Source organism: Ovis aries, chromosome 12, assembly GCF_016772045.2.
Source record: "Ovis aries strain OAR_USU_Benz2616 breed Rambouillet chromosome 12, ARS-UI_Ramb_v3.0, whole genome shotgun sequence".
Taxonomy (NCBI): domain Eukaryota; kingdom Metazoa; phylum Chordata; class Mammalia; order Artiodactyla; family Bovidae; genus Ovis; species Ovis aries.
Genome location: NC_056065.1, coordinates 46,637,842 through 46,658,282, shown reverse-complemented (window position 1 = coordinate 46,658,282; position 20,441 = coordinate 46,637,842). Strand labels below are relative to the sequence as shown.

The window sequence follows — 20,441 nt, the reverse complement described above, 5'->3', positions numbered from 1 at the left end:
CGCACCACAGCATGTTTTCATCTTCCATCTCTCAGCAGCTTTACGATCTCTCAGAGCGAACATCCCTGATGTCCACAAGCTGTCAAATGCAGCCCAGGACAGAAGGAGCTAGAATTCTGGCTGGGAACATTGCATTCCCTAGCTCCCTGTGATGGTAGGGGCTCCCTCAAAACAGTGCCCTTCCTGCCCCGTCTGGACGAAGGCAACTCAGAAATAACTCAAACAAGGAAATTCTGATGAATCCACAAATTAAAAAGTAAATTAGAATTAAACATTGTTTAAAACCTGTAATACCGCCAATGGGGAAAGGCCTTTGTGGCAGACATTTGAAGGGCCAAGAGTGAGCAAGACCCACCTCACCTCCACCTCTAGGGGCCAGGAGCCAGGAAGGGGAGGCAGTAACCGCAAACCAGGAGCCATCAGAGATGCCTCTGCTGAGAGAGGAGAGATGGGGGCAGATGGGGTTGACCCTTGACCCACACCTTGAAAGGAGGCAGGGTTGTGACAGCAAAACTTGGAAAGGACTGTCTGGGAGGGGACCCTGTCTGGGCAAGTGCCTGAAGGGAGGACAGTGGGGGCGGAGTGCGTTGGACAGTGGCCGAGATCCAGGGGAAGCACAGGTGCCTGTAGGAGCTGTTGGCAGGGGGGCGGGGGCAGGAACTGGGGTCTGAGAGAGCAGCCATCAGATGAATGGGGGCTTTGGAGCTGGCAGTGACATGTCCAGGCCAGGATGAAGGAGGCAGATGTGTCTATGATGTGTGGTGAGGACCAGATGTGGTGGTGGGGGAGACCGCGTGTCTTCTTAAGGGGAGACTGTTGTCTGTATTGGGTGCTTCTGTAGACCCAGCATCTCGCACAGAGCGGGACCCCATAGATATGTCTGGAGCCGATGAAAAGAATGAAAAGATAGAAGGGCAGCAGAGCACGGCCTCTGTGGAGCTGGGCGGCAGTGGGATGTGGGAGGTGAGAGGAGCCTGGGACCCCAGGCTTTCATCCCTGGATGTCGTCGGCCTGCACCCTGCTGACCCTGCCTCGCTGGGTCCAAGTTATGTGCCTCGGCCTTCAGTTTGGCTGTGGGCATTGAAATGGGAGCCCTGGGTTCAAATGGGGTTCAAGCCCAACATGATCGCTAGCACCCACCTGTCACAGCCCAGGCAATGGACCAGGTCACCCTGCAGGTGGGGACAAGAGTGAAGGGGGGCAGAATAAAGAGCCCAGAGAGTGGTCCTGAGTGCAGGATCCGAGAGAAAAGATGAAGATCAGGACAGGAGGAGACCCTGGGTTACCCTGGAGCCCAGGAGGAAATGGAGACGGGGCAGGAGGAGGTGTCCATTGCATCAGGGGGGCCCCATGCTGCTGGGGCCAGCCTCTACCAGAAGTGGAGGTGATGGCGCTCCCCACCCCCACAACAGGTACATGTGCTACCCTATTTGCCCTGTTCTATATCGACTCCAGTTTAAGGAGCTGACATTGTCCCTCTTTTACTGGTGCAGAAATAGGCCCTAAAAACTGAGGTGCTTGTCCTCAAGTCACAGAGCGTGAACAGGGAGGAGTCAGGATCTGAATCGGCTGTTGGGGGATAATTCCCGCCCTCCTGGCCTTTGCACTCTGCTGCCTAACTGCATGATAAGTCACTTCAATCGTATCCAACTCTTTGCGATCCCATGGACTGTAGCCCGCCAGGCTCCTCTGTCCATGGGATTCTCCAGGCAAGAACACTGGAGTGGGTTGCCATGCCCACCTCCAGGGGGTCTTCCCAACCCATGGGTGGAACCCACGTCTCTTACATCTCCTGTATTGGCAGGCAGGCTCTTTACCACTAACGCCACCGGGGAAGCCCAGGCTCCTGAGAAATCTGACCATGATAGAAGGAAGGACGGTGAGAGAGGCAAGCAGGTCAGTGGGAAGAAAAGTCACTTTTCTGGTGAACTGGGTCCGTCAGCCACATCCTCAGTCTGTTCATTCATAAAAGATGGTTCTATGGTGGGTGATTCTGTGTCCTGCCCTAGTAGGGACATTTCTGGGGATGCCTGTGAACTGCAGGGCTGGGGCTCATCCTTGCAGTCTCACTGATGCGTGTGACATGACTGCAGAGAAGGGAGCCCCTCTGGTGGCCCCAGAGGGACCAGGAGGTCCTGAGCCCTGAGATACACATTGGGATCACAGGGGGAGAATGAAAACAGCCCCCTCGAGTCCTGGTGGGGTTCAGTGGCCACTGGCCTGGGGTTGAGAGGCAGCACTTTGAGAAACACTCAAAGTTTGCAGCAGACTTTCCCATTTCCACTTTGTAAAGTGGCGCCCAAGGACACATACCTTGACCATTGGAAATTCTGGTGAGCAGGGCTTCCTGGGGCTTCTTCAGTGCTCTGGAACTTGGGAAGCCCTCACTCAACTGGGCCACCTGCTATGCTTTTGTCAGCTTCGAATCCCAAATCCAGCTTTATTCCTGCTGTGGGTGGGGAGTTGCTGATGTCAGCCATGCCCCAGTCCCCCTGGAACAACACTTGGCCAGGAGGCTGACTCTCTCACTTGTCCTGAGTGACAGAAGCAGGCGCTCTACTCAGGAGCGGGCCTGTCCCTCGGGACTGAACCTGTGGCATCCCCTCCCCTTCTCATGAGGCCAGCCCCCCCACACACACCTCTGCTCAGCAGCTCCCTCACCCCCCAGGGAGTGTTGCCTTTGCCTCTCACTGAGGAGAAGGTGTTTTTTGTCATCCAGTCCAGGAGGCCTGGAGCCATCTCTGCCCCCTGCTACTGCCAAGGTCACAGAATGCCCAGAATCCCCAGAAAAGGGATCATTGCAAATCCCAACAAAATGCCATCCCCTTCCGCAGGGACACAGAGCTCTGACCCTCCTGTGTCCCGGCCGGAGACACAACAAGGGCTCCCGGGAGGCTGTCATGCTTCCTCCTCAGCCCGAAGGCTGAAGGTTGGGTTAGGAAAGACCACTGGTGGCCCCTGGAGCAGTTCCTGTAGGGTACACGTGGACCACGTCCTAAACAAAGGGCCTGTTCAGATGAGACCCATCCACCACCCTGGGCCTGACGTCACAACATGAGGGACTCTCGTTGCTCGTAGAAGCAACCCTGCTCCTGATCCTCACTTGTGCTCCACCCCTTCCTTCACTGACCCAAGAAACAAGGGCACAGACAGGGCCACTGACCTCAGGAACCACAGTCAGTGGGGGAGGAGGTGTGGGCTCCAACCCATGGAGGTGCCATTCAGGCCACAGCAGAAGTGACTGCAGGCCCAGTGGGCATAACACAACAGGTGCATCCACGTGGTTGGGAAGCGAGGAGGCGAGCCTGGAGCTGCTGTGGTTCTCACTGAAGACAGAGAAAGGACAAGGTGGCTTTCTGGGCAGGGAGAGCCACACACGAAGGTGCAGAGATGGCTGGCGGTTGCAGCGGTGGTGTGGGGGGCTGGGAGGAGTCCTCATGTGAGGGACGCGGGGTTAGTTAAGGAAAGATCTTGGCGGCTGCTCATCTGTTTTGGCAGGGGCCACACCAAGCAGCATGTGGGATCTTAGTTCCCCAACCAGGGATTGAGCCCACACCCTCTGCATTGGAAGCGCAGAGTCTTAACCACTGGACCAGGGAAGTCCTAGGCGCTGCTCATCTTTATTTTTTGTTGTTGTTCAGTCTCTCAGTCGTGTTTCACTCTTTGCGACCCCATGGGCTGCAGCACACCAGGCTTCCCAGTCCTTCACTGTCTCCCAGAGTTTGCTCAAACTTGTGTCCATTGAGTCAGTGATACCATCCAAACATCTCATCCTCTGTCGTCCCCTTCTCCTCCCCTCAATCTTTCCCAGCATCAGGGTTTTTCCCAATTAGCCAGCTCTGCATCAGGTGGCCAAAGTGTTGGAGTTTCAGTTTCAGCATCAGTCCTTCCAATGAATATTCAGGGTTGATTTTCTTTCAGATTGACTGGTTTGATCTCCTTGCTCTCCAAGGGACTCTCAAGAGTCTTCTCCAACACCAAGCATCAGTTCTTCAGCACTCAGCCTTCTTTGTCATCCAGCTCTCACATCTGTACATAACTACTGGAAAAACTGTAACTTTGACTATATGGACCTTTGTCAGCAAAATGATGTCCCTGCTTTCTGATATTTATTTATTTAGCTGTGGTGGGTCTTAGTTGCAGCATGTGGGACCTTTGATCTTTATTGTGGCATATGCAGAATCCTGACAGCATCCTTTGTTGCATTGCCCAGACTCTCTAGCTGTGGCTCGGGCTGTGCAGTGCATAGCCTTAGTAGTTGTGGTGCTTGGGCTTAGTTGCTCCATGACATGTGGGATCTTAGTTCCCTGACCAGGGATGGAACCCATGTCCCCTGCATTGCATGGTGGAGTCTTAACCATAGGACCACCAGGGAAGTCTAAGAGGCTACTCATCTTTAGAGGAAAAATGGCCCTGGCCAGGACACAGGCGGAGAAGGCAATGGTACCCCACTCCAGTACTCTTGCCTGGAAAATTCCATAGACGGAGGAGCCTGGTGGGCTGCAGTCCATGGGATCGTGAAGATTCGGACATGACTGAGCGACTTCACTTTCACTTTTCACTTTCATGCATTGGAGAAGGAAATGGCAACCCACTCCAGTGTTCTTGCCTAGAAAATCCCAGGGATGGCAGAGCCTGGTGGGCTGCCGTCTATGGGGTCGCACAGAGTCGGACACGACTGAAACAACTTAGCAGCAGCAGCAGCAGGACATGGGAGGGTGTAAACAAGGAGGCATCTCTGCGCCTAAGACTCAGAGCACCTGTGTCCCTGCAGAAAGGGGGTGCTGTTTTGTTGGGATTTGCAATGGCTTTTCAGGCATCCCGTGACCTTGGAAAGAGCAAAAGAACATATGAGGCTCCTCTGTGGGTCTGAGCTGGGTCATGAATCCAGAATGGGGGAAAGGGAGCTGACAGGTCCCTGGAGGCCCCCACCCTGTCCCCTGTCCATAGTTCCCTTGGGAGCCCTGAGCTGCTCAGCTAACATGATCGCCACAGCGCTCCCACAAACACACACACACACACAAAGCCTGTGTATCAGGCTGGGCCCTCATTCCCTTCCTCACCCAGGGCTGGAAGGTTCTGGCAAAGCCCACTGGGGTACTGCTGGGAGGGATATGGAGGAGAGGGTTTCTCCCCACCTTCCTATAGCCTGGTAACCATGGTAACAATGGGGAACTGCTGGAGGCTTCCAGCCACCTGCTGGGCTGTATGGATGCCAAGGGCCAGGCAGGGACCCATGGTACAGGCGTGTGGGCCCCGAGCAGCAGCCTTTGTGAGCAGCAGGAGAGGGGGTGGCAGGTGCAGCCCCAGTCACCCAGGCCTCTGCAAGCAAAGGGCCCTGGGTCAGGGCCTGAGGGCAACAGGGCAGGGGATACTTCCCCAGTCCCTTGAGGGGATGAGATGGCACTTGCTCCCAGGTTCATGCAGAGCCCCTGGTCTCTAAAGCAGCCCTGAGCCAGCAGGCATATAAACTGTTATAGGGTCTATTTAATTTACTATTGAGTGGGTGGGCTGAGCTCAAGTAGCCAGCAGTCCTCAAGAAAGTCCCTTTGGGCTCTTTACTCTTTAACACCATGTGGTCCAGTCACTCGTTTTAGGGAGAGAGGAACTGGGTTTCATGGAGGAATGAGACTTGTTGGTGGCATGGGGCCCCCAAGCAACTCTCTGACCGCCAACTGGTGTCCACTCCCTGAGCCCCCTGCTAGCATCCCATAAGTCTCTCTGAGCTACCAGTGTCCAGTCCCTCCTAGAGCATGTGCCCCCTAAAGATAGGTCATGTCTGTCCAGTCACCTCTGTACCCCCAGCTCAGCCCTGGGGCAGGCGCATGGCAGAAGCAGGTGCTTGGCAATGATCAGAAATGATGGACCCTCCCAGAAGGCAGAACAGGGTAGGCTGGTGGCTGCCACCTCACTCAGGAATATCAGAAATGTGAAACCCCTGGGCAAAAACCAAGTGCCAGAGCATCCCCGGAACCACCTCCATTCATCAGAGCACTTCTGGGGAGCACCTGCATCCCCCAACCCAGTCCCTTCCCTTCTTTCATTAACCAGACAGCCCGTGCCTGGTCCTCCAGGGAGACACTCACTGCTCTGTTCATGTGGGTGAATATGGGCTTCCCAGGTGGCACTCGTGGTGAAGAGCCCACCTGCCAATAAGGAGACATAAGAGACTCAGATTCGATCCCTGGGTCAGGAAGATCCCCTGAAGGAGGAAATAACCACCCATTCCACTGTTCTTGCCTGGAGAATCCCATGGACAGGTGAGCCTAGTGGGCTACAGTCCATGGGGTCGCAGAGTCAGACACAACTGAGTGACTTAGCATCAGCACATGGGTGAATATTGCTGGTGGGGTAGGACCTCCAGGGCCGTCACCCTCCCTGTAAGCCCAGGGAAATCTCGCCTGACCCAGGCTGATTTCCTCGACTTCCACGAGACCTTGGTCCTTCGAGCCACTGCATCGCAAGTGTCCAAGGCCCACCCTCACAACCCATTGCCTCACTGTGTTGACGTCGCCAGGGCTTGGAGCTGCGGAGAGGTGATGCCACAGTCCTGAGCACCCTCCACCCCTCTGTTTCTTGTGAGACTTCACTCCAGGAATGAAGTCCTAGTGCCAGTTCTGGCACTGCCCATGGGCAAGACTGCCCTCCCACCTCCCCTTCTGTCCACTCATCCGCCCCAGGAGCCTCCGGAGTCCCTGCTTGGAGGAGCTGACTTGCAATGCACTGGCCACCTGGTGAGCTTTGAGTCCTTGAGCTGAAGCCATAGGACCAGGCCTGGGCTACCTGGAAGCAGGCACAGGCCGTTCCCACTGTGGGTTCCCTTATTCCATCTCCCTCAGGCAGACCGCTCCATTGGTGGATCGTCTGCAAAGTATCATATCCCGGGGCACAAGCCTGCCGCACCTTGAACAACAGGCAGTGCCCCTGGGAAGGCAAAGCAGCCGTGGCCTCTGGGACCTGGCAGCCAGCCAGAGGTGGCAGTCAGCAGGGATACACCCCTGCAGCTGAGGGTGAGACAAAGCCAGGTGTCAGAGTCTGTGTGCTGAGGCAGCTGTGGTCCAGGGATGGGCATCACAGGCTAATGGCCACAGGCTCCCAGCCACCTGGCATCTGGACAGATGAGCCGTGTCCTGTAGCCCGGCCGCCTCCGCAAACAGACCACATGCTCAGTGGCCAGCAGCCACATTCATGTGTTTATAGCAGAGCCACTTAATCATGTGGAGATAATTCCTTCAAACTGCAGAAACCATCCCAGGGCATCCAGATTGAGTGGTCCCAGGTGGCAGACAGAGAAGGCTATGTCCCACGGACAGGTTTCCAGGGAAGCTGGTGGTCTCCAGGAGGGAGGCTAGATGACCGAAAGCCTTTGCCCTGCTGCAGAAAGGAGGCAGGCACTTCATATGATGCTGGAAAAGAATGCTGATGGTGGTGGGGATGATGCTGCTGGTGGGGATGATGATGGAGATGGTGGTGACGAGGATGCCGATCATGTTGCTGATGACAGCAGTGATATGACCATGATGTTGGGGGAGAGGAGAGCTAGGGCGATGACTTTCCTGTCATTATTTGTATCAGCAGCTGCCCTTGGTCCGGGATTTGCTTTGTCAGGCTCTTGCTTAAACCCACAAGCATTTACTCTTAATCCTCCAGCCACTCCAGAAGTTGGTGCTTCATGAGTGAGAGCGAGTTTCATGCTTAATCTCAGGTCTCACAGCCACCAGAGGACTCTGGGCCTCAGATCACCTCCCTCCTGGCCTCACCCCTGGGCCATAGTGGCTAGGATGCCTGGTAAGGGGAAAGCACAAGAAGGCCCAGCCCAGCTGCCAGCTCGGTGCTGGCAGAGCCCCATGTGGGACTCCCCGTGCTACCCCTAGAGTCTGTCTTCCCCTGCCCCATACACACAAACACCCCACCAGAAGGGGGTCACTGAGTCAGCAGTGATCAGCTGGGAGGTGGGACCCCCTCCCATGTCCTGGATGCTTTCCCCTCCCACCTGCAGAATCGTGGGGCTCTCTACTTCCCTGACTCACATCACTGCCTGAGCACCTTTCCAACAGGGAGTCATCACTGTAAGAAACTGACTCACATCCCATCATTTTTCCATAATTCACTTAAACATGATCTCCTTAGTGGGTTAGTGATTTTTCACCCTTCCCAATAGTGCCATTATGAGCACTGGTGTGCATCTAAGTTTATTTCCTCTTGAATGGTTGTTGTTGTTCATTTGCTCAGTCATGTCCGACTCTGCAACCCCATGGACTGCAGCACTCCAGGCTTCTCTGTCCTTCACCATCTCCTGGAGTTTGCTCAAATCAATGTCCACTGGGTCAGTGATGCCATCAAAGCATCTCATCCTCTATTGCCCACTTTTCCTCCTGCCCTTGATCTTTCCCAGCATCAGGGTCTTTTCCAGTGAGTTGTCTCCTCTCATCAGGTGGTCGAAGTATTGAAGCTTCAGCTTCAGCATCAGTCCTTCCAATGAATATTCAGGGTTGAGTTTCTTTAGGATTGACTGGTTTGATGTCCTTGCTGCCCAAGAGACTGTCAGGAGTCTTCTCCAGCACGACTATTCGAAGGCATCAATTTTTTGAGGCTCAGCCTTTATGGTCCAACTCTCACATCCATACACGACTATGGAAAAACCATAGCTTTGACTAGACGGACCTTGAATGTTTAGGTTATGTTTATATAAGTAGGATTTCTGGATCCCAAGCTCTGGGCCTCTATTACCTGATTACTTTCCAAGAAAATTGTGCTGCACACCCCCAAAGCAGCAACGCCTCACTGGAGTAGCTTCCTCACAGCTTCACCTGCAATGAGTATTTTTATTTAAAAATGCATTTTTTTTTTCCTGTTCATTACCAGATTGCAAAGGCACAGTGCCTGAAGGCTTCCTTTTGCATCCCTTTTAATTCAACAGAGCCTTTAATGGATGAGGTGGAGTAAAGCTGGCTTTCAAATTGCTAGTGTAGTGCTGCATGGGCAAGATATTAATCTTTCATGCTTCTGTCATGTGGTCCCAGCAGCGTAATCCTCTTTGAAATCATTTGTTATTTATTCTTACAGTCCCCTGAGAGCGGGGAGAGCCCCAGGAGCCTATTCACTAACGCAGGGAGAGCTGCAGAAATTTGCCTGCAGACAGCCCCTCCCCTCAGGGTGTGGAACTGAACCAGGGCTGGAGACACAGGCCCCCAGAAGAGGGTCACAATCCCCAGAGAGAGCACCCTCTGCCTACAACCTGCTAAGGCTGGGAGTTGCCAAGGGTGGCTGGTGAGTCTGCTTCCCAGGGCTGCTGGAGAAAATGACCACAAGTGGAGGAGTTCAAAATGGCCATGTTTATTCGCTGGCCGCTCTGAAGGCTGGAAGTCTAAAATCAAGGTGTCTGCGGGGCTGGTTCCCTGTGGAGGCTCTGAGTCTGCTCCAGACCTTTCTCGACATCTGGTGTCACTGGCCATCCTTGGCCCTCCTTGCTTTGGTAGATGCATCACCCCAAAGCCTGCCTCCGTCCCATGCCTCCTTTTCTGCATCTGTGTCTTCTCCTCTTGTAAGGAAACCTGTCAGTGGATTTAGGGTCCACCCCAAGTGGTGTTAATGGTAAGAATCTGTCTGCAATGCAGGAGATGCAGGAGACGTGGGTTCGATCCCTCGGTCAGGAAGGTCCCCTGGAGGAAGGCATGGCAACCTAATCCAGTAATCTTGCCTGGGAAATCCCATGGGCAGGGGAGCCTGACAGACTACAGTCCATGGGGTCACAAAGAGTGAGACACAACTGAGTGATAACACACAGGTCAATCCAGGATGTGCCTGCACATGCTCAGTAGCTCAGTCATGTTCGACTCTTTGTGACCCCAAGGACTGTAGCCCACCAGCCTCTTCTGTCCATGGGATTTCCCAGGCAAGACTGCTGAAGTGGGTTGCCATTTCTTCCTCCAGGGATCTTCCTGACTCAGAGATTGAAATCCAAGTCTCCTGGCAGATTCTTTACCACTGAGCCACTTGGGAAGCCCCAGTCCAAGATAACATGCCTTAATTATATGTGCAGTGACCTTTTTGCTGCAGAAGGGCATATTCACCCATACCAGGGATCAGGACTTGACATGTCTTTTGATGGGCAGGTCGGGAAGATCTGCTGGAGAAGGGATAGTCTACCCACTCCAGTATTCTTGGGCTTCCCTGGTGGCTCAGCTGATAAAGAATCCACCTGCAATGCAGGAGGCCTGGGTTCGATCCCTGGGTTGGGAAGATCCCCTGGAGAAGGGAAAGGCTAACCACTCCAGTATTCTGGCCTGGAGAATTCCATGGACTGTATAGTCCATGGGGTCACAAAGAGTCGGACACAACTGAGCAACTTTCACTTCACTTCATTTCTTTGATGGGCAGGGACACGGTTTGAGCCACTACAGCAGGTTTCTGCCACTAATTCCCACCACCGCCCCCAGAACGAACCCCCTCTGTGGCTTTCTTTCTGGTCTTCTGATTCTTCGTCATTGAGAGGGACAGCACATCAGGTGTTACTGTCTACAGGGCAAGAGTGGAAGGGTGGCAGGTGGACCTGGGGTTGAGCTGGGTTGAGTTGGATCACCCTGCTGAAGAGCCAGCAGTTGCATCCAGAGCTGGGGCCCACAGTGAGGAATGGGATCCAGTATGGAGTCACCCTGCCTACCGCTGCCAGTGTACTTAGAGGGCGGAGTCCCCTCCTGGCCTCAGAGCAGTGGGCAAGCAGCCTGGGGAGGCCTCACAGTGCTCACCTGTGGGTGACAGGGTGAGCAGGTGAGACAGGACAGCGTGTTCCATCAAGGGCAGATGGGAGGCGCTCCGAGAGGCCCCCTTCTCAGGATGTGAGCCTGTGCCTCCCCAGGGAGGGGCAAGTTTATGCTACAGCGTTTAGAGGTCCCAGATCCATTAGACACTGGCGAGCAGCCTTTTTCTCAGCCTCTCTATTCCCTCTACAAAAGGCACCAAGGTCTGTCCCCCAGTGTCTCCTAAGGGTCACTGTTAAAATCCACCTGAATTCCAGGGGTCCAGCACCGCCGTGTGTGTGATCATGCGAAGTTCCGGGGATCAGCCACAGATAGTCAGCCTCATGCTGTGCCAGGCACTGTGCCAAGTACAGGGGAGGGGCTAGCTGGACGCAGTGGCCAGAGGTCCCTGAGCAGCACTGGCCAGAAGTAGGCGGCCCCCATCCCCACAGCCCACCACCAGCCCCTCAGTGTTACCACCATGGGTGAGGTGAGAACACCCACCACTCCCCAAGGCCTCCCGGGCCCCAAGTTATCCAGAGCCCTAGAGAGAAAGAGACTCCAGCATGCCTGGGGGAGGGGACTGGGGACTGTGTGTCCAGGGACTGCTTGGTGGCACAAGAGGGCGCCAATGCATCCACTTAGACTGGAGAGACCAGCTTTGAGACTGCCTGTCTGGGGGACACCAGCATGCCAGCCTCTCCATTCTGCTGCCATCCTGGGGGTGAGCAGTTAAAAAACCCACCCCTCTCCCCAGACCAGGGAAGCAGCTTGGAGCTGCTTCATCCATCCCCCTGCCCCCTGCCGAGAGCTGGGACCGCCTCTGCTCTCTCCGGTCTGTCTGCTGAGTCAGGCTTTGAATCACTGCAGGAATCGCAGCCCTGATCACTGGCGGCAGGAGGTGGGGGAGGGGGGGTCCTTCCTCTCTATCCCCAACTCTGTGTTTTCCTCCCACTTTGACTCAGCTGGAAAGACCCCAGTCCACTGTGATAGGAGATGAGACGTTTCTCTGTCCCTTCTATTCAAGATGCCTCTTGAAGAGTGGGGAAAACCAGGTTCACTGTCAGTCTGACCACTTTGGGGGGAGGGGATGCGTGTGCCTGGACCTCCTGCCCCCCCCCCGCCACCACCACCGCCACAGCCCTTGGGCTCATTAATTATCCCTCTCAGAGGTGGATGCAGAGCTTCTGTCTCTGACTCCCCAGCCGGGTACTCGCAGCACTGCAGCCTCAGCCAACCAACTGGAGATGTGCACCGTGCTGGCCACAGGGTGCTCTGGGCTCAGTTCTGCCCTTGGGTGCTGCCTGGAGTGCTCTGAGATTGCACAGCCATCCCCCAGAGAGCTGGTGAGTGGCAGGGGCAGGGGCAGTCCTGCCTCACCCAGATCCTCTCACCAGCACCAGTGGGGAGGGAACCCGGGAGGTAGGCCATTTAGACCCGCAGTTCGTTTTCTCTTTGGGATGAAGGGCAGGACTTGGGTTTCACAAGGAAAGGCCCTCCAGGCAGTCAGCTGAGTCCCTGTTCTGCAGCAGGAAGCCCTATGCCCCTCATGGTGGCCAGCACAGGGGACAGAGCTCTCTTGTCCCACTGTTCTTTATGTTTAAGACCCTCGCCCCCTGAAGCACAACCTTCTGACACCAGAATGGGGGAGAGATGCTCTCATCATGAAAAGAGAGCAAGGGTGGGGGAATGTTGGGGACACAGCTCTGCCCCCCAGCACACCCCCACTCAGATTTCACAATGTGTGGGACCCCCCGACCCCAAGCCTCCTCCAAGGGGCTGCTTCATGTTGGGCTGCCTGGTGGGGAGATGCCTGTTGACTTGATCGTGGCCTGGCTTCCCAGAGGGAGCAGCCTCTCCTCCATCGCTCTGGGAACATCCACTGAGGCAGGAGAGAGGAGAACAAACACACCCCTGGGTGCACTTCATCCCAGGGGAGGTGGGAACGGGCCCAGCCCTTCTGCCTCCCCCCAGAGGTATGGGGCACACTCTCTGAGGCTGTGTTTGCAGTGTTCTCTGGCTGGATGTCTGGGTCACCCAGGTGGCTCCCAGGACCTTGTGGCCATCACCACCTACCTGGTGGAGACCTGAGTGCTTTGTCTTCACCGGCCCTGTGGAGCATCTGCTTTTCAGAGCAGCAGGAGGCTGCTGGGGCTGGCCTGGGACATTGACCATGAGGTTGCAGGTCCTTCCACATGTGGAGCTCGGTGCCACCTTCCTGGACTGGCCAGGGAGGAGCATGCAGGCAATGGGAGGAAAGGGCTTCCCTGGCATTTCATGGGGTATGTGAACGGACAGCAGACCTTGGGCTGCTGGCTGATAGATAGAGTGGGCCCGGTGTGTGTCTGTGTGTGTATGCACACATGTGCTTATGTCTGTACACACACACACAGCTTCAGAGGCACATCCCCCACCGAGACCTTCATTATAGCACCTCCCCAGGGCTGGCCTGGAGCGCTCCGTCCTGCTGCGGTTCTGGTCTCTCCCTAGACTGTCTGAATAAACTTCCTATAATGGGAGGAACTCTGATACACTTTCACAAAGGGGGATTTTAAATTAGTTCTTAAAAAAAGAGAAAGAACTGCATGCTGGCCCAGAATTCACTTTGCCCTGTGCAGTCCATGCACCTCCTCCTGGGATTTCCGGAGATGAGATTCTGAGGCCACAGGTTCGGAAAGCACTGTCTCTCCTGCACTCTGGTCCCCTGTCTCTCTATCTCTGTCTGTCTGTCTCTGTCTTTGGCAAGTATTTCCACACTCCAGCCACCAGCCTTTCACCTGCTGCTATGAGTCATATGTGCACACAGCCAGATCTGTTTCTGAGTTTGCATTTCTCCTTTAGCTGGTTAAACTTTCTTCTTAAATAAGCTTATTTTGAAATGAAACTCGCTGTTCCTACAATCAAGGGAAAGCCAACATTACTTGTCATAATTTAGAGATCACTAGAAAAATAAGTAGATAAATTTTAGATTCAAGAACTATATGAAGTGTGACCAGAACACACAGACTTTGAAAAACCCCTGTCTTGAGGATCTCATAGGGATTGTTTTCTGGGAACTAGGGGACTGCTGCCTGCCCCTCCCCCTCCGATCATCCCCATTCCCCTGGTCACAGGTGGAATACCTGGTCCAAGGTTATTCATGTTCCAAGGGCAAGTTAACGAGTCCTTCCTCATCCCTGCTCAGGTGAATAAAAGGGGTGGGAAAGCCTGAGGTGAGGGGTGGTGGCGGGTAGTACATTGTATTCCCCAGTTGGATTTAGGCAAGAGAGGGAGATTTTATTGGGGATGAGGGTGCCCAGGGGCTGGGCTGGTATTCAAATGTCAAAGATTTAGACCAGAAAACTGTAGGGAGCATTATTCTCCAGGAATCATTTGAGAGTCTGGAAAAAATGGCAGGAGGTGGCCTTCAGACTGTTGGCTTTGGAGCCGAGTAGATCTGCCTCAGCTCTTTGCTTCTTGGAGCATCAAAGAGGGTCATTTAGAAGCTGTGAATGACAGAGGCGTTAGAGATGAAAAGTGTCAATTCCTCTCCACTGTTGGTTAACCACTGTCGTGTAATAGTGTGGGGTGACCCGTGCAGGCTGGAGAAGCAGCCGTGGCATTGGACCCCAAGGCTGGTGACATTGCCAGCAGGTGATGTTGCTCCCCCAGGGGGAGTGGCAGGAACAAGGGTTGGAGCTGCCATAGGTACAGGAGCATCAGGGAATGGGACTCTGGTGACAGGTGGACAACCCGAGGCTGGCAGTGAAGATGGGCAAGAGAGGGAATGTTCCAGAGGCAGCCATGTGGATGGAGCCCACAGGCAGCCAAGGTCCTAAACCTGGGCCTCGGGTCAGAGGGGTGGGATGAGGTGCAGCTGTGGGCTCATGGACATGGAGGTGAGAACTTAAGCTCAGAGCGTTGTTCAGCAGCGGGGATTCCAAAGTAGCAGTGCTTGGAGGAAGTGGAGGCAGCCTGGGGTGAAGGTGGAGGGTGTGATAGAGGTGGAAGTTGTAGAGGTGCTAGAGGTGGTGGAGGTGGAAGTGATGAAGATGAAAGTGGTGGAGGTGATGGACATGAAGGTGGTGGAGGTGATGAAGGTGAAGGTTGTGGAGGTGGTGAGAGGTGATGGACATGAAGGTGGTGGAGGTGATGAAGGTGAAGGTTGTGGAGGTGGTGAGAGGTGATGGACATGAAGGTGGTGGAGGTGATGAAGGTGAAGGTCGTGGAGGTGGTGAGAGGTGATGGACATGAAGGTGGTGGAGGTAGTGGAGATGGAGGTGGTGGAACTGATGGAAGTGAAGATGGTGAAGGTCATGGAATTGGTGGAGATGATGAAGGTGGAGATGGTAGAGATGGTGTGTGAGTGTATATACATGTTCACACATGCATATACATGTGCTCTATGTCCATGCATGCATGCCTGCCTCTGTACGTGCGTCATGAACCAAGGATCACTCTAGACAGGAACTCCAGACCTGATAGAGACTGTAAAGTCCAGTGATGACCTGCAATCCCAACCTGGGCCTGTGTGGGCTGCACTCTCCCACCGTGAAACCCCTTGGAGGAGGTGCTGAGGTTATAGGAAGAAGGATCACATGATCATGCTGAGTGGGCATGACCTGCCTGCACATGTTCAGCACCACCATGTCCCAGGACAAAGGATTCCCCAAGGAATGAGACTGACCCAGTGGCTGCCCTCTGGGCTCACCATCTGGTTGGGGGACAGCCAGGTGGTGTCTCCACAGGTTAGGGTACAAGCTCCTCAGGAAATGCACATGCTGACATGATGGACGGGCCCCTGGAGAGGTGACATCTGAGTGGGGACACACAGTAAGAGTGTCCTGGGCAGAGGGGTGGCACCTGCCAAGGCTCAGTGGCAGAAGAGAGGGGAGGAGGACCCTGCCCCCACATGGGTGTTCCATGCACTCGGACTGGACGCAGCCACCACCAGTCTCCAGAACACCCCCAAGCCGCTGCACCCCACCACATTCCCCCATCTCAGGAGCTGGCGGTTCTTCTGCAGAAACCTGAGGGTCACCCTGCACCCCCACCTTCCTCTAAGGCCCCACATCCACCCAAGAGCTGTCCCTTTGGTCTCCACCTCCCGACTCCACCAGTCACCTGGCCACCGCAGCCTGGGCCTCACCAACTCCCACCTGGATCATCACTGGTCTCCTAATGAGACCTCCCACCTGACCCTGCCCTTTGTCCCCCCCACCCTGTCCACTCTCACCCTGGAAAGCACGCTGTCTCACCCTTGTAGGGAGGAGGTGTTTGGCTGTTCCTCTCTGCTGGGGGGCAGCTCAAGGCTGTGGTTCAGAGGAGGGACTCCTGGGGCTGTTGGGGGTCCATGGCCAGACTGACTTAACCGCCCTGAGCCTCAGTTTCCCAGCCATCACCAGTGATGGGTAATAAGCCTCACAGGGTGTGGGGTGAAGGCTAAGTGAGTGAGTGCACATGGAAGCCTTTATCCTGGCTCCTCGATTCTCTGCACTCGGTCCCCAGCAGCTTGGACTGATCCTCACCCAGGGATGAAGTCAAGGATGCTGCTCAGGTGCACGTCTGGTACCTTCTCCATCCACACCCCTCAGAGGACACTCAGGTGTCCTGGACCCCAAGCTATCCGAAGCCCAGTGTCAATGCAGGATGCTGAAGGCCCAGCCCTTCCCCAGGACCAGACGGGTTACTGTGTCGAGGACAGAGACACAAGGCTGCAGGCCAGAGCTCGAGGGCAGGCAGCCCCACCTCCGACAGCACCTTCCAGGTGCCATGTTGAGGCATCACAAGCAGGATTTTAGAATTCTACACTTATTTCATCTCAGTGCAGGAGTGGGAATGAGAACATACAGTCTGTGTGAGCAACCCAAATCAAAAATAAATGAGGCAAGAAGAGGAACCAAAAATAGTCAGCATCAGAGGCAGCAGCCTGCAACAGTGGCCAGCTGTCCCCGGCGAGTGGTTGGGAGGGCAGCTTTATGTGTATTACTAGGAACAGATTAATCAGGCCTGCTGTCCAATGATAAATCAAAATTACTAGCAAAGTAAAAGAGGTTAATGAGGACTCAGGGGGCACAGTGCCTCTGTGCCTTCTCCCCTCCTCTCCAGCACCCCACTAGGCAGTGGGGTCACAGGCTTGGCCAGCAGGCAGCATGAAAGTCACCTATAAGTGAGGGGGCCCCCTTCCTGACCAGAATGTCCCCACAAAAGGACAGAGCAGAGCTGCAGTGCCATGGATCTTGTAAGGATCCACACTTCCATCTTTTTTTGGTGGATGTCACCTCTTTTAATAGTTGTTCAGTCGCTTAGTCATGTCCGATTCTTTGTGACCCCATGGACTGCAGCACACCAGGCCTCCCTGTCCATCACCAACTCCTGGAGTTGACTCAAACTCATGTCCATTGAGTTGGTGATGCCATCCAACTATTTCATTGTCTGTCATCCCCTTCTCCTCCTGTCCTCAATCTTTCCCAGCAACAGGGTCTTTTCTAATGAGTCAGCTGTAGGGATCAGGTGGCCACAGTATTGGAGCTTCAGCTTCAGCCTCAGTCCTTAGAGATAAAAGTTCTGCGAACTATGACTGGAGGGCCAGATCCAGCCCACCACCTGTTTTTTGTTTTGTTTTGTTTTTAATTTTTTCTGATGTGGGCCATTTTCAAGGTCTACTGAATTTGATACAATATTGCTTCTGATTTATGTTTTTTGGGAGCATTTTGGCCCAGAGGCATGTGGGATCTTAGCTCCCAAACCAGGGATCAAACCCACATCCCCTCCATTGGAAGGTGAGGTCTTAACTACTGGACCGCCAGGAAAAGTCCCTGTTTTTGTAAGTAAAGGTTTAGTAGTTTTTTGTTTGCTTTTTCCTTTCTTGGCCATGCCTCTTGGCAAACGGGATCTTATTTCCCCAACCAGGGGTTGAATCCATGTCCCCTGCAGTGGAAGCTCAGAGTCTTAACCAATGGCCTGCCGGGGAAATCCCTATAAATAAAGTTTTATTGACATACAGCCACACCCTCCCCTTCACAAACTGTCTCTGGCTGCTTTCACAGGGCAGAGACTCACAAAGCCCAAAATATCGCCCTGGCCCCTCGCTGCACAGGCTTTGGTCCCCACCACAGATGTCTTTCATCAGATGCTCCAGCATCCAGAGAGGTATCCAATCCATCAAAAGACATCTCCCAACAATGGGGGTTTGTTTGGTGGTGTTTCAGTTTGCTGCTGTTGGTTAGGGCTTTGAAAATGTTGTTTAAGTCAAAAAAGATTCTGCAGTAATTTACTTTCTCTCATGCAAGGAACATCTTTGAGGCAGACACGTTTGAGTCACATGATTAACCTCAGACCCTGAAGATTAACAGCCACAGGAAAGCCCTGGGCCCAACCTGCTAGCCACCCTCCCTGCTGTGTTCCCCGAACATCTGGGGGGGGAGCAGGTGGGCCCCCACAGGGCAAGGCAGAGCAGGCCCTCTTGGGGGTCCTCTTTCCTATGATATCCTTGGGGCCCACCCCCTACCCCCGACTCCAGGAGTCACACACAGTCCTTTCAAACCTTGAGCCTTGCAACACGTCCACTACTTGGGAAGGAAAGGACCCTTTAGACAGACTGTAGTGCCCAGTCATCATTCTGAGTAGGCGTTTTCTCATGGCCTGTGTGGAGCACTTGGAGTTTGCATAACACGTCACCAGGAAGGTATCTCCCAGGAAGAGAAGAAAAACCACAAGGAGCTTTTCAACTGTGAAGGTTTGCATTTCTGTGACGCCTCCAAGAGACCCCTCACTCCTGACATGCCCTCGGTGGGGACTACAGGATGGAGAGTTAGTGTGCACCAGTGATGAATCCCCCGAACCATGACCTGGGGCCCCTCCAGGCACCAGCGTCGACAAATACACCTCCTGCATTTGCCCCTCTCCCCAAGAGAGGTTTTGAACAGAGCTGGGCAAAACACTACACATTACACCGCCTTTGAGATGACTCTGCTTCTGGGTATCAGTTATTAAACTGGATTAGCGTCCAATCCCTGGAGAGGAGGTTGCGATCTCATATGCTAAAAACTCAACAGAATCCCAGAGTTGGCTTGAAAACCACCAAGCCACCCAAGCTCACCTAACCGCACGAGATGAACAGGGACCAAGAGCTCCCATGGGGGCCTGGCTGAGCACTTTCTGCGGTGACCTCACTCAACTGAAGCACCACATGAAGAGAGGTACTGCCCGAGACGTGGACCCAGGAAACAGGTGTGTGCTTACAGTGATGGGGGTGAAGTCCTGCTGGGGGCGGGGGGGGGGGGCGGGTCTGTGCCTCCAAAGGGTGTGTGTGAAGGTTGCCCAAAGCCCCTTTGCTCAAGGAGGGAGGTGTGGCCTCGGTAACTCCTAAAACAGGGCTCTTCAAACCTTTTCTACAGAGGACCAGAAAGTAAGCATTTTAGCCTTTCAGTCTGTGCAGCCTCTGTCCCAGGTTCTCAGCTCTGCCACGTGATGTGAGAGCAGTCATAGCTGATACATGAATTAGTGTTCTGGCCTGAATGTCTGTGTCCCCCAAAATTCATATGAAGGAATGAAGTGCTCAGTCGCTCAGTCATATCTGACTTTTTCCGACCCTATGAACTGCAGCTGCCAGGCTCCTCTGTCCATCAGTTCATCCAGGCAAGAATACTAGAGTGGTTGCCATTTCCTCCTCCAGGAGATCTTCCCAACCCAGTGATCGTACCTGTGTCTCCTGCAGTGGCAGTGAATTCTTTACCACTAGCCCCACTTGGGGATGTTAAAGCCCTAATTCCCAATGGGATGCTCTTTGGAGCTGAGATCTTTGGTAGATGGCTCAGTCAGTAAAGAATCTACCAGCAACACAGGAGACCTGAGTTCAATCCCTGGGTTGGGAAGATCCCCTGGAGGAGGGCATGGCTACCCACTCCAGTATTCCATGGACAGAGGAGCCTGGCAGGCTACAGTCCATGGGGTCACAGAATTGGACATAACTGAACAACTGACACTGGGTTTAGATGAGGTCCTGAGGGTGGGGTCCCATGTTTAGTGCCTTTATAAGAAGAGACCGCAGCAAGCTTGTTCTTGGCCTCTGAGGACACAGGGAGAAGGCGGCCATCCTCAAGGTCGGAGGAGAGTCCTCAGCAAACACTGAATATGCCCACACCTGGAACTGGGACTTCCAGGCTCCAGAACTTGGAGGAAGAAATGTCTGCTGTTGACAGCCCCCCCACCACCACATGTGGCATTTGTTATGGCAGCTGAATGTGCATGGCTCTGCACCAATGAAAGTTTATTCATGGACACTGAGATTTGAATTTTATATAATGTTCATGTCCCATGAAATATTCTCCTCTTGTTTTTCTTCCAACCACTTAAAACACGTGAGAACTATTCTTAGCTCAGAAGCTGGAGAGCGGAAGTGGACGTCATGGGTGGAAGTTACAAGGATGGAGATTTCAACTCCTCATTTGAAAAAAAAAAAAAAAGGACCTTTTTCATCATTTCAGTTGTCCCCAGAGGACTAATCTGCTTAGAGTTCCCCACAGGTGGAGGGATGTGTGGCTCAGCAACATGGGGGGTTTGCAGAGGAACTTGTGTGTCTCCAGAGCCCTGGACTGACTCTGTCCTTCTCAACCTTGGGAGCAAACAGTACACGTGAACCCAGTTCTCCCGCTACACTTGGGGGATGTGCCTGCCACCCAGGGTCCTGACCCAAAGAAACCTGAATCTCCATGGACAGAT

At 54.0% G+C, this 20,441-nt stretch overlaps 1 protein-coding gene across 7 annotated transcripts in view; it reads left to right on the top strand.

Annotated features, from left to right (window-relative positions):
- Nucleotides 1-20,441, top strand: part of KCNAB2 (potassium voltage-gated channel subfamily A regulatory beta subunit 2) — a 96,142-nt gene that overhangs the window by 4,711 nt on the left and 70,990 nt on the right. For 3 of the 7 annotated variants that reach the window (XM_060396136.1, XM_060396134.1, XM_060396131.1), the window contains exon 2: nucleotides 1,805-18,950. The exons of the other annotated variants lie outside the window; for them this stretch is intronic. The gene's annotated coding sequence lies outside the window, so the exon portion shown is untranslated. The remainder of the gene's footprint in view (nucleotides 1-1,804; nucleotides 18,951-20,441) is intronic. 7 annotated transcript variants of the gene reach the window in all.